This window comes from Macrobrachium rosenbergii, chromosome 10 (assembly GCF_040412425.1).
Source record: "Macrobrachium rosenbergii isolate ZJJX-2024 chromosome 10, ASM4041242v1, whole genome shotgun sequence".
Lineage (NCBI taxonomy): Eukaryota > Metazoa > Arthropoda > Malacostraca > Decapoda > Palaemonidae > Macrobrachium > Macrobrachium rosenbergii.
This window is the reverse complement of record NC_089750.1, coordinates 29,530,525-29,545,052: the sequence shown is the minus strand read 5'-3', so window position 1 is coordinate 29,545,052 and position 14,528 is coordinate 29,530,525. Positions and strand designations below refer to the sequence as shown.

The window sequence follows — 14,528 nt, the reverse complement described above, 5'->3', positions numbered from 1 at the left end:
CCAAATCATACTTAAGGCTTGAGGCAAGGCATCGAATCATATGTTTGCGTTGATGACTCGACTTTGCCATTGGTACTCGGGGATTGGGAATGTTGTTGCCTTAAAGGAGACCTCCCGAAGGTTTTGCCACAGCAGAGGCGACCAAAATGAAGGAGGAAGAAGGGGAGGAGTAACCTGAAAAAAATACTGGCTTTAGAAAGGAAAAGACAAGAAATGAAGGGCGATGGAGTGTAAGAAAAGAAACGATAGAGAAAGGTTATGGACGGCCAAGGAATTCTTATTTATAGTCGGCAAAATATTCTGGTAGACTGGTGTGATTCTGTTGGAAAGAGCGCAAAAGAATCTGTTGGAACCTTGTGGAAAGGCCTCATAGTTGAATAATGAAGGAATGAACTGGGTGGACAGAGAAGCGAAGAAATAAAAGGCAACGGAGGGAGGATTGTAGTAATAGAAAAGAGTGATCCTGGTAGGCAGGAGTAGGAAGAACTTTTGGTGGATGGGTCAGTTCAGTGGGTGTGAAAGAACTGATGTAAATAGGCAGGTATTGGAAACACTTTTGTTGGATAGAGGATGCAAGGATCATACTAAAGAGATATAAGAATGATGCCTATTGTCAGAAGGAAGGAATCTACTGGGTTGAATTAAAGAGTCCTGTGGATAATGACAGGATGAAGTCCGACTTGTGATAGAGGAGGATTTTTTAGGGAACAGGACTGATAGGATTCTAGTGACGGTAATAATTTTATGGGTAGACAAGATATTGTTATAAGCACGTAAGGGTAGGTGTGATTTTGACTGAAGGTGGTGAAGAGGGATTCTTAGTGTAGAGCAGGATTCTTAAAAGCTGGGAGAAAGAAGTATCCTTAACGGGCAGGGTGCAGGCGAAGGATATTGAATTCGCTGCCTGGTTATAAGTGATCGGTCAAATTTTTACGAGGCCCTTTATAGCCCGCCTTACTCCTCGGGAACTGAATGATGAAGGATAGTGAAAATAAGAGATAACTGCCCCTGAATAAAAAGAGAGGTGAGAGGGAACACGTGATAACAGAAATAGATGTTTTGTTTACAGAAAATTTAGGATTTCTTGATAAATGACTGTGCGTGTTTCTTAGTTCATACAAATTACGTAAATGTAGGTATATTTATTGTTTGTACAACTTTTTTTGCCCTAGCATTAATATAAATCTTTATATATATATATATATATATATATATATATATATATATATATATATATATATATATATATATATATATATACATATGTAGATAGATGCATAGATAGATAGATAGATACGAATAAATTTGCTTTCATTTTTATTACACAGGACTGACTGATATGTTTTTAAAGGGACTGTTGTCTGTTACGTATATTTATATCCAGGTGCCTTTATTATATGTTTAAATATACATATAAATTTGTAAAGCACATTCATGTATTATGACATGAAATTTGTGAACTGTGAGCTCATGTATCAAAATTATTTAATGAAAAATTTCTTTTTGAAATAGACTTGTCAAACACTTGAACTTGCCCTTTGAAAGTAGTTGCTGTTATACTTATCATCATGGATTATTTCGATTCCCGGATAAATTGTATGAAAAGGAGTGATTGTAGAAAAATGTGTTTAGGGATAACATTATTTCAGGTTTTCCTGTCTTTTAAACATTATATAAATTCGTTTTGCGTTCTAGCGGAAAATAATGATAAATTACTATATTCATATAAATACAATGTAGCACAAAACACAAATCTTTTGTCTCACATTATTTTGTATTACGAGAGTCATGGACATTCTTGTATTAATGCCGTAGTAAAAAGTTATGGATAGATTATAATGCATAAAAGAAAAGACGTCGTTTAGTCTATTTTATTCATACTGTTGCAGAAAAATAGCTTGGTTTTCGTTGCTTTTACATTTTAAATAATCAGCCTGTTGACCAGGAGCGCATGGCTGACATGTTTAGCATTTGCTCAGATGCTGTCATTAAGGAGTAATTAAATGTGGTGGAGCTTCTACTAACGTGTATCGTATACTATGGATGGGTAAATTGTATCCGGCTTTATACCAGTTGAGAGAGAGAGAGAGAGAGAGAGAGAGAGAGAGAGAGAGAGAGAGAGAGAGAGAGAGAGAGAGAGAGAGAGAGAGAGAGAGAGAGAGAGATTTCATGGGCAAAAAAATTAGAACCCTTCTGATCAGTAAGAAATATATATATATATATATATATATATATATATATATATATATATATATATATATATATATATATATATGTGTGTGTGTGTGTGTGTGTGTGTGTGTGTGTATAAATAATATATATTTATATATATATATATATATATATATATATATATATAGAGAGAGAGAGAGAGATTTCATCATGGGCAAAAAAATTAGAACCCTACTGATCAGTAAGAAATATATATATATATTATATATATATAATATATATATATATATATATATATATATATATATATATATATATATATATATATATATATATATATATATGAGAGAGAGAGAGAGAGAGAGAGAGAGACTTATTATACCCTTGCATGAATTCTGCGTGAATAGGTATTCTGTTTCATAGGTACTAACCTAAAGAAAGTTGTTTGCATGTTAGGGTTTATCATAATGTTATGGCTCGTCAAACAGTGTTGAGGTAACGTGCCAAGGGTCATTATGCGAGACAGGCGATACATTTTCATGACTGGATTCTCGTATGGGAATAGAATAGAAGATCCCTCTTTGTCACCTGTTAGTAAAGCCTTTTTTGTTCATTTTATTCACGTGAAAAGAATAGAGCCGTTCGTTTATTTTCATGCTATGGACATTCTTCAGCGTATAAATTTCTTTAATGGCCGCTTGATTACTGTAACGTCAGCTCCTTTGCGAGGATAATCATTACATTACGGAAATCGTATGCAATTGAATATATAAATATATATATATATATAAAGAAGAAGAAGAATATATATATATATATATATATAGAAGAAGAAGAAGAATATATATATATATATATATATATATATATATATATATATATATATATATATATATATATATATATATATATATATATATTATATATAGATATATATATATATATATTATAGATAGATATATGTATATATGTATATATATATATATATATATATATATATATATATATATATATATACTGTATATATACTATTTTTGCGTATGTGCATGTCTATCTCACACCGGCGTATACACAGCATGCACATAGATTTGCAAAGCTGAAGGTTTCTAAGTAGACTATAATTATGTGTGTATTTCACTGAATTTATTGAAGTAACGGTCATGACTTGAAACGTGATAATTCCAGCGTCCCTTATGAACCGTCGGCTGTATCAGTGTTTTCAATGACATCAGTGCTGTTGATTGCAAGGCCTGACCCTCCTTTTTTGCCGAGTGTGGAATCGGCCAGTCAAGTATGAAATACTTGGCCATCGGCGACATTAACAACACTAACACAAAGAGGCTTTTGATGTGACGAAATGAGCGCTCTTAAAGCACCGACTCTTTCGTCCCATTTTGTTTAAAGCTGCAGTGGGAGATGCGGAGGGAAATGTCTCCTCCCGTGCCCCCTGTGCCCCCTGTGCCCCATACCCCCGCCACGTCAGTCATGCCTGCGCCTCCGGGATATTTAATTGAACTAACGTGGAAGAGGGACGGAATTAAGCGCTGGCTGGATGATATTGCTTTCAATTGTTTCTGGAGATATTATTCGACCATCAAGGCCAGCTATTTTGAATATTGTCCTTGTTATGAAACACTGCTGGAGTTCTTGTTATGGCTTTTGCGATTTTTCTGGCTGTTATTTTGAACTACGTTATTATAATCATAGATGAAGTAGGAACCCAGTATACACCGATGCGAAGTTCGTTGTAATGTTTCGTCATTACTGATATTATTACTGCTCTAACTGCTGTTGATACCACCACTACTATTATTTGACCCTTACATTTTTAGTTCCGTTATGAGCATAATCCATGTATGACGGAGGTAATATTTTATGTAGATTGGTATAATTCCACATTAATTTTATAGGATGATTCGGTAAGAGGTGTAAGGATTTTGATTTATATATGGAATCTTATAGAGAAAAATAGTTTCATCCTGGTATGCGTTTTTCTACATTGCTTTAGGTTTGATTGACAATAATTTCTTAGTAACGTGAGTGAGCTAAAGCCCTTTCCATCGACAAGTCCTTTTTCTTGGTTTCCCACGTTTGTCCGCTTTTTCTGTAGTCGAGGAAGACCTGTAAACCTCTCCGTGAGCGTTACATCATAAAAGTGAATAGAATTTGCTCATTTGGATTTAAAGAATACGTTAAAGAGTCGAATAATTATCATGAAACATATGCTAGTCGTTTAATGCATAGAACGCGTTAAGATGTGTTTCTAATGTTCTCAACTCATCGAATCATGTTAACAGCAAAATATCCAAGATTTAGATTTGTATGGTTATATACAAACATATCTACTGATTCAATTTCACATCTGTGTATACATAAACATACATGTGTATATGTATGTATGAGTGTCTGCATGGTAGATGTATTTCACGTATTCCCGACAGTAATGCTTTGTCAGATTTTTTTGTGTCGTGTTCTGCTTTGTGATTGCATCTTTTTCCGATGAACTTTCCTCCGGCAAGCAAACTTGTGGATGCAGAAGTGGCTGGAGACTTTCACCTACTGTAAGAGAGGCGTATTTTGTCCTCCCTGTTTTAAACTTTGTACTGACAACAGGAAGAAAGTTTTAAGTAGGTTTTTGTCCCCTTTAGGGCTGGGGTGTTTTCCTGTGTTAAGAAAACACTTCACGTAGGAACGTGGCCAATGTGGACCAAGGTATGACTTTTCCAACTTTTTCTCTCTTTTCGGGGAGAGCTGCGGTTGCTTATCGTTGTAATCTTATTCTCTTCTCTCTCGCCCACTCTCTCACGCGCGCGCACACACAGCAATTAATCCTAGTGGAAAACTGATCGTTCACTTCATACACAACAGAGCTCTGGGGAATATGAAAATAGACTCTGAACGAAACGATCTATTTATAACGCGGGCAATTAAGTCTCTTCGACATTAGTGACGTTATTCTGCTGTTGGTGGATGAGCAAATGTGGGAGAGGCTGTCCCTCCAGCCCATTGTTCTTTGTCAGGCTACGAGATTCTCATTAGTTATTTCTCAAAACTTCCTGACTTCAAGTGTCCTCTCAGGAGCAGCTTGGCAAGACGATGGATGTGAGGAGGATCAGAAACAGAAATCGATTTTGCACAGCCAAGGTTTTTATACTCAGGACATTGCACGGAGCTCATTGCTTCGTTAACATACCGAGAAAATATTGTTAACGCTGTCATATGGAGAGATGATGATTATGATGACTAGACCAAGATATCGGTTTTTTTACCGGGAGTTATATAGTGTATGTACAGTATGTATATTTAAAGTTTGTAAAAATATAGTATTAATTCTGCTTTGTCAGATTCTAGTAATATTTTTTTCCTTGAAGTTATTAGTTTTCGCAAAAAAATTAAATTTTAAAAGATAGAGATATAATTTATTTTCTGGAGCGATATAATTTATTTTCTGGGACCATATACCGATTTTACTCATATTCTGCTGCTTTACAGCTATATTGTTTCGTAAGGTTCTTTGTGGATGACTTACTCTACATTTCACAAAATTGAAATATTGTAGATAATGTCATGAAAGATGCCGCTGTTAAATAAAGACCGATTTTTTTTTAAAGTTTTTCTTTGTTGATTATTTTCTTTCAAGTTGATGATCTGTCGAATACTCTGCTGGGGATTCCCTTATGAATTGTGACTTCAGTGGATGAGGTTTGATTTGTCTTCTCGGATACTTGGTTCCTGCGTGTAATTTATTCACACACACACACACACACACACACACACATTTCATTAGCCACCTTGACCCCCTTCAGAAGGTTTGGTGCTAGGAGAATGAAGACTGCCAAATTTCAGGTCTCATATTCGGGTCGACTTGTGGGAAGCATGCTGGCAGTTGGAACAAGGACTTAACGAAAGGGAACCCAGTGAGTTACACACACACACACACACACACACACATAATATACATATATATATATATATATATATATATATATATATATATATATATATATATATATATATATATATATATATATATATATATATATATATATATATATGTATATGCACGTATATTTAAGGTATTTTAAACCTCGTCAAGTGTGATACGCTAAATTTGCATTTTTTACATGTATTCCGCAGAGTTAATTGCAAAACAATTACGATTGTTGTGAGGTATTTTTGATACAGAAATATCGAACAGTAGTATAAAGCTATCCAGAAATTAAATTGCAGTTGTATTCGCACGCATGAATTATTTATCTGTGTGATTGACTGTAAATGTAAACAATGGAATATTATAGAAATGTATAGAAGGAAAAAATTTTATTCAGACACAAATATGCATTCATTATCGTATATTTGATATGCATATATATATATATATATATATATATATATATATATATATATATATATATATATGTATATATATATATATATATATATATATATATATATATATATAGTGTGTATAATTTGTGTATATATACTTTATATATATATATATATATACATATACATACATACATACATACATATATATATATAATATATATATATATATATATATATATACATATATATATATATATATATATATATTGTATATATATATATATATATATATATATATATATATATATATATATACATATATGTCTTTGTTTCAGGAATCAGATTTATTTTGTATTAAAGAGGTTAAATGCACCAATTCAGCCGCAATACCTCCCTGGACTCATGGGGGCTTTAGAGGCATTTCCGACTTCATTAAGGCGCAGTTTAGGCAATTTCTGCTTGGGCCCGAGGGGGAGAAATTCTTTTCCGCTGTTAATAGAAGTTCTGCCGGAGATTGGCCGAGGAAGGAAGCTGCGCCGCCGCCACTGCACTGCCTTGATTTCATCATCCTTCTCGGGATTTGGCTGTTAATTTAGGAGTGCGGTCAGGAAATTGGGTGACCGGATAGTCTCCGTCACTTTTGTTTATCTCCGTTCCCCCGTGCAAAGGATCTGCCGCGCCAATTATATACGTAGTTTTTGCGATCTATACCTATTTTTCCCACTCTACAGACTTTTGAAAACATAAGTCGTTGGGATCTTTTTTTCATACTTAATAAATTTACGATGTAGAGCAAATGTCAGGGAACACATTCCCTCTAGCTCCCTGGGGAAATTTACTCTAAGTGTTTCAGTGTTTTCCAAGATTTGATGAATCTTTGCCTTTTCCTGCAGTTGGTTTAACTTCGGTTATGGGGTTATTTCAAACTCTTTCAATTGAGAAAGTTTATCCTGAAGTGGTGCATTTTCACCTTGAAAGTTTCTTCAGGTATCTTTAGGTAATTAATTAGACATTTTCCTTGTAGTTTTGCACTAAAGACCTTTCCTACCCTTGTTGAATTACAGAATATTGAAAAGATGAGGTTTTGATTTTTGCTGGCCTACTCTTGATAATTAACGATTCATATTCACGCTTTGATAGTTGGGAAGATTTTCTTTAATTTATTTGCCAGTGTTATTATTTCTTAAACGTTGCAAGATCAAGAACCTCTCCTCATGTAGGTCAATTTCTGTTGTCACTGGGCGCCCCAAAAATTCGGTTTGGAATGCATTACGATTAAAGGGGAGGCGTCAATGAGATTTTGGCGAGTTTGCATCGTCCTTGGATGGTAGGACGGCCATCACGTGGCTGGCTGAACATCAGAGAGGCGTCGAGAAATTCATTAACTGAACCTGTCATATGGATGCGAATCGATCCGAGGGCAGATGTTCGTCCTGCTTGCTTTCTGTTTCAAGTCATCTCTGGGCTCAAGTTGTCTTGTGAAGTAGTATATTCATTTTTTTAATTTTTTTTTTTTTTTAGGATTTTGGGGTTTGTCACTTGGATTCATATTTTAAGAAAAGATTATTATTACCATTATTATTTCGGACTGGATTTTTCGTTTGCTCGTGCAAAAAAGGATGCATTAGTCGAGGTCCTTTAGGGGAAGAGAGAAGGTAAAGAATAAGTGGAAATGAAGACACTGTATTTTTCTTACTATTTAAGGCAGCTGTTTGCAAGCTTGCAGAGTTTGAAATAATTTTCTTCACTTGATTATCAAACTTTAAGTGGTTATTTTTTATTTGTATTAATTTTTTTAGTTTTATTCCGAATTTTTTTATATATTGATATTTAATTGGTGTTCAGTTCCGGGAAGTTAGACTTTTAAGGACTGTATTTTTCTCCTCCGTTTGTCTGTGTCTAACTGTTTCTGTCTTTCTGTCCGTCCGATTGACTGCCTCTTCATTTGTTTCTCGCTGACCTTGTCATTTTAAGTCCTCCAACGGGGAGGAAGCGATAGAAGTCAAGTGAAGTATGTAGGTAGACCATCATGCATAGATGGAGGATCGTCCGTATGTCTGTCTGTCTATGTCTGCCATGCTCACTTGGTCAAAGCAGCTCCTGCGCTGCTGGAGGCATATTAGTCAACCATGCCGTCTACTTTTTGATGAACTATAATGGCGCTTTCTTTAATATTTCATCATTCTAATGCTTTTGGAGAAGAGCGGAGTGTTTCACTTAATTTAATTTTTTTTTTTTTTTTTTTGCTTCTTTCACCGCTCCATTCAGACAGATTTATACTTTACCGCATTTGTAGTATTCCTATTTTTCAGAGTGAACTTTTTGGTTGTATATACCTGATAGTTTGTTGAGTGTCTTGATTTGGATGTTTGCCTGTTTTGAGTAATATCCACTGCAGCGCCCTTTCTCTATAATATAATTCCTATTTCTTCTCGTTATTTTTCTTTTAACCTTCAAAAAAAAAAAAAAAAAATATATATATATATATATATATATATATATATATATATATATATATATATATATATATATAAAAAATGTATATAGTATATGTATACATGTGTGTGTGAAGGAACTTGTGGTGTGATCAGTAGCCTTCTAGTCTATCAAACGATGCTGCCCATGTTCGACTCCCGGGTTAAAATGAGTGAAATGACATGCTCAGATAGAAATCCAACTTACTTTCATTAGCCTGAGCAATGATTTGGTCATTGCATAGTAAAAGGACTGTGGAAGTAGCAGCAATGATCAAAAAGGACATGCTGAAAGCCGGAAGGCGCTAACACCATCGGAGGCCACTCCTCCAAGAAGAAAAAGTCTAACGCCATGTATATATATATATATATATATATATATATATATATATATATATATATATATATATATATATATATATATATATATATTATATATATATATATATATTCTTTCTTTCACAGAACACTTCATATGAAATGTCCTTGGCCGCTTTTAATGAAAACCTTATTCATGTTTAGGTATTATTACTGTTTCTGTATTCACTTATTTCCTCTTACTGTCACTGCTGTTATGTCGCATGTTATTTAGTATCCTACTGCTGCTTATATTATTATTATTATTATTATTATTATTATTATTATTATTATTATTATTATTATTATTATTATTACGTTGCTTTAATAATTTTGAAAGGATTGAAAATCATAGCAGTAGCAGTAGGCGGAAGCAAACGGAATTTCGGCGGCGATCGGCAGTTGTTCTGTTACTCCAAAATGTTGTTGCGTGACAGTTGAACGATATTCGGTATTGCCCAAATCTGGCTGCGCACCTGCTCTAACGCCAGCTAAATTTTACTTCGCAACTGCGCACAACGCCTGTGATCGAAGGTACTAGTATTTATTGCTGTGTTTGTCGGTGCTGTGTGCCCCTCACTCTATTACGATTGAAGTGTGGACTTGATACTGAAAGATCCGAAGGGGATTTTGAACGTCTTTGTTTATGAAGTAGGATAATATTAAGGGTGAATACCGGAAAATCATAAACGTTAACATTTCGACTATTGTTGCTATTCTTTATTCTGAAGATTGTGAACTCTTGGGACATGAGATATTTTCTACTTATGAAAAAATCTGTATGAGTGAAATTGATGTGACTTTTACCGGAAAAAAGGCAGTTAATATAAAGAGCATTCTGTGACTAGTGTTTTAATTTTTCGCCTGTTTTTCAACAAGTTTTGCAAAACACTGAAACGATAAATGTAAACTTTCAAGAATTTTGTATCGCATGAAGTGCACAAAACTGCACAAAATATTGAACGAGAAAGGTGGAAGTGACTCATGTGTGTGTGTATAGTGTGGCGAGTGAAGTTTAGGTAAATTCGGAAATGTCAACTGGGCTCTCAAAGAGTTTTCACCTGAATAATTGAAGCCACTTCCAAGAGAAGGGGTGGATTTATAGATACTTAGTCGGAAATGCTGTGATGATACTCTTTACGTTGACGGCTCACATTTTATGTTTTTATTACAAATTCATCCCGATTCTCGTTGTCTTAACATCGGCGGTTTAGACGTGATGTTGGAGGAAATTCAGTTATGAAAATTTATAGATAAATTTTGAGCATTGTTGGAGAAGGTTCTCTCATCTGTTCCTATTGCCATCGTAGAAATACCTCGAATCCATCTTCTGGGAGTCGAGGTCATAGATGGGTGTAAACTGGCCTCAAAAATTATTCTCTCTCTCTCTCTCTCTCTCTCTCTCTCTCTCTCTCTCTCTCTCTCTCTCTCTCTCTCTCTGGTGAGTGGCATAAAATTCCTGCGGCTTAGGTTATGTGCAGAACTTTTATACATTAGGCCAAATCACACTCCAAAACTATTTACTTTGGCATTTAAAAACAACAGTATTCAAGACAGCGGTATTAAAGTCAATGTGGATCCCTTATTTCATAAATCCAGATTGTGGAATTTTTCGTGAAATGGAATTTTCCATTTGTTCACCGTCTTCCCCACTAAGAATTTTCGAGGGTCAGTAATATAACATTAAGTGACTTTTTCGTTCGGTAGCAGTACAAGTGAGATCCCATCTTTTATTCTAGTGTTTCTTGCTATTATATGAAGTGAAGTAAAATTAATTTGCAGTTTCATATTGGAAAACGTTAAGCGGTGATTAAAATAGCCCAAGAAAATTTAAACTAGCAATTGCCAGTAAGCACTACTCAATCGCCTTGTTCCCTTCGGAAAGATGGAAGTCATTTCAGCGTCATTTCAAGAGTTCGGGTTTAACTAACAATCTTTTCCGACAAATGAGATGAATTCGTTGACCGGCAGTTCGCAGAGCAAGGATGGGATTAAAATATATTTAATTTTTCGTTGATTTTGAAGATATTAAATTTTAGGCTTCGTTAATTGCTTATTCGTAATTGAACTTCGGACGTCTAATATTTGTCTGTATATCAGATTTCATAGTGTATGAATACGCATAAATTTTCAAGACTCCAGTCATTATGGAATCATGCTTAAATTTCAGACTTTGTCAGTTATCAGGCTAATTGTAAGGCATCTGGAGTTTCGCCGACTTTAATATCATGAGTTTAGTCTAGGAATCTCGATAAATCGCCTTGTTATTATTCTACTTAAGTTTTTGCAATGCTGACTTTACTTGGAAAGCTGCTGAATTTTTTTAACTTTATCAAGAGATGACACGTATGGGTAAAGCAATTTTTTAAAATAAAAAATGTAGGTTTTATATAAGAACAAAGTGAAAACAGTTGCGTAAAGTAGAATTTTGACGGCTTTTATAATCACAGCACTAAACTGGCTGTTTTTTTAATTATCCAAATGGCTTGTGATTATTTTATATTTATAGTAAGCGACATTCTCTCTCTCTCTCTCTCTCTCTCTCTCTCTCTCTCTCTCTCTCTCTCTCTCTCTCTCTCTCTCATTATAAGATGTCGTAGCCATGAATGCATTTATCTTTCGTTTCAACCTTCAGTTTTCTGTTATTTCATTTTATTCAATATATAATGAGTTGCCGTTTGAGATAATCACAATGCATTTTTGAAAAATTGTTTGCTCAGTGCAGAATCTTAAATTGCCTGACATTATTAAGGGCGGAATTAGTTTGGTCTGCGGGGTTTGAGAATGCTCAGTAGTATTAGCATGCCAAACAGGAATTATACTATATGAGTACCTGTTGTTTTTATGTCGGGGCTGGTGCTGCTATGGTGTTATAAGAATGTACACGTGTATTCCTGTAGGGATGTATGACACTTTTTTCATTACTTAATGATTAGCTGAAATCAAATTTTCATCGTCTCTGCCTTTTCTTCTTCTTTCTTCTAATGCAAGAAATAGGAAGAAAATAAAGCCCGCATGCCTCTCGCCCTCCCCTCCCACATGATTCCAAGACGACATCGTCTTGGCTAAACACCGCCCTCTCTTCCATTGTGCTCCTGTCTCAGCAATATCCTCCCCACCTTCCTCTCGTTATCCTCCCATGCCAGCTACCTCTTTTCTGTCGAGATTTGTTAGGTGGGTATCTTATATTTAACCCAGGCCTAGTGGAAATGAAGACGTATCTAAGGGAGAAGGAAAGACAGTAGAGAAAAGGATTTAGGACATATTTAAGAAAAAAAAAGAACAGAAAAGGTTATTTACCCGCTTGAATAAAGAGGGTGGGCGAACCTGGGATACTGTGAGGTTTCCAAAGTAGACGAGTGATGTGGAAGCCTTTGGGTGTTACATTTTCTGTTAATAGATTAGGCCTACTCCAAGATTCAGTATACTTCATCCACACATCTCGTGCCAGACCCTTTAAAAAGCACGCAAAATGTTAGTTCTCGTTAATGGATTTTTTTTATCACTGTTGTTAAGGCTGTGAATAAACACTGAATATCCTAATCGACAGTATTGATTCTGAGCTTCGTAAAGTTAATGAACTTTTTTGGTGTGGCAGGGTTCCTTTGCCGTAATTATTTTATATTTTTAGGGATGTTTTTTTTCGAACGTAGGAGAATCCATCATTTTTAATTTAGTATCAGAAGACAGCTTAAATCAGACTAACCAATATTTATGATGAAATCTTTGGAAATTGCAACTAAAGTGTGCAGTGCAGTCATTTCGCCGTATATTTGATTATCATTTACAAAGTAGCCTGTAAAAGTGGTTTAGTTTAGTAATTTATTTATGGAGACGCAGTATCAATTATACTACTACAAATCTCTAATTATATGTTATAAATTTATTTGAGTTACTGTCAGCCGATCCTGAATTAATATTATTAAAGGTCGTCAAACTGTTACGGGTAATTTATTTCGTTCTTCAGGATACTCAGAAATATACTTACATTGCTGAGTCTCTCTCTCTCTCTCTCTCTCTCTCTCTCTCTCTCTCTCTCTCTCTCTCTCTCTCTCTCTCTCTCTCTATCTATCTATTTTGTAGTTTTACATTCCTGAAATATTCGTAGAATTTTTATACAGATAAACCTCCCCAAAAGTTTATTCAAAAACAGTATACGAATCAAAATATTTGTGTGTGTGTGTGTGTGTGAGAGAGAGAGAGAGAGAGAGAGAGAGTAGTTTAATTATGATGAGATGGAAGGAGTTGCCGAAATCATGTATAAAACTATTCATTTGCAGTACTATATTATCTTTTTTTGCCGATGGAGGAAGATAGAGAAATATTGGCATAATCAAAATTAAGTAATTGTCATACTCAGTTCTTGTATGGGTAAATGTGTAACTAAGTCATTGAAGAAAAGAAGTGAATGACGGAACTGTAGACGAAATATTCGAGAGAATGAATGCATATTTGGGAAAATACTTGTCACTGTTTGGGAAGAATTAGTTTAATATAGAGAATGAGAAGAAGAGGTAGAGTCGCCCCTGGTGGAAGTAGCTGGTCAGCGGCTTTCGTAACCTGGTTTGACATTACGGGGAGGCATCGTTAGGTCTCACGTGTTTGAATTTTTCATCGCACTATATCGTTATATTGTTGAGGGATGACGTCACTGAAAGGCTGCAAGCTGTTTGGTCGATGGAGCTCTCCTTAACACCCCCTTGCCTCCCCCCCCCCCCTTCCGTGAGGCATACAGCACTCAGGACAGACTTTGCCTTTATTCGATACTGACTGAGTGTTGTGTAGTTCTTTAGAATATGGCCTTGTTTATTTCGCTCAAAATGGTCTTTTGTTTCATGACTCGGTTTTATTATTTGAATTTTAGTCAACTTCTTATTTTCAGGCAATATTTTAAAGCTGTCATTCCACGGTGAATGAAATTAGGACCAAACAGAATTCTTTAGTTACGACAGTTCACCGGAACATGTGAAGGAAATGACATTCATTTGAAACCATGAAATGATGTAAATGCCGCGGAGGAGAACCTGCTTCATTCGAGAATGTTGCGAGCCTTCTTGTAACGTTTGCTTACGCCTATGCTAAAGCACATACATGCACAAAACCGTATATGCTCTCTTCTTAGGACACGTAATTAGTCTGGTTAGTTGACAGGTTATGTAAGGATTTTTATGTAACTAATGATCTTTATATCTA

General features: G+C 34.9%; 1 protein-coding gene across 22 annotated transcripts in view; it reads left to right on the top strand.

Moving 5' to 3' along the window:
- The window catches only part of ATP8B (ATPase phospholipid transporting 8B), a 620,401-nt gene that overhangs the window by 340,043 nt on the left and 265,830 nt on the right, over positions 1-14,528 (top strand). The window lies entirely within an intron of this gene.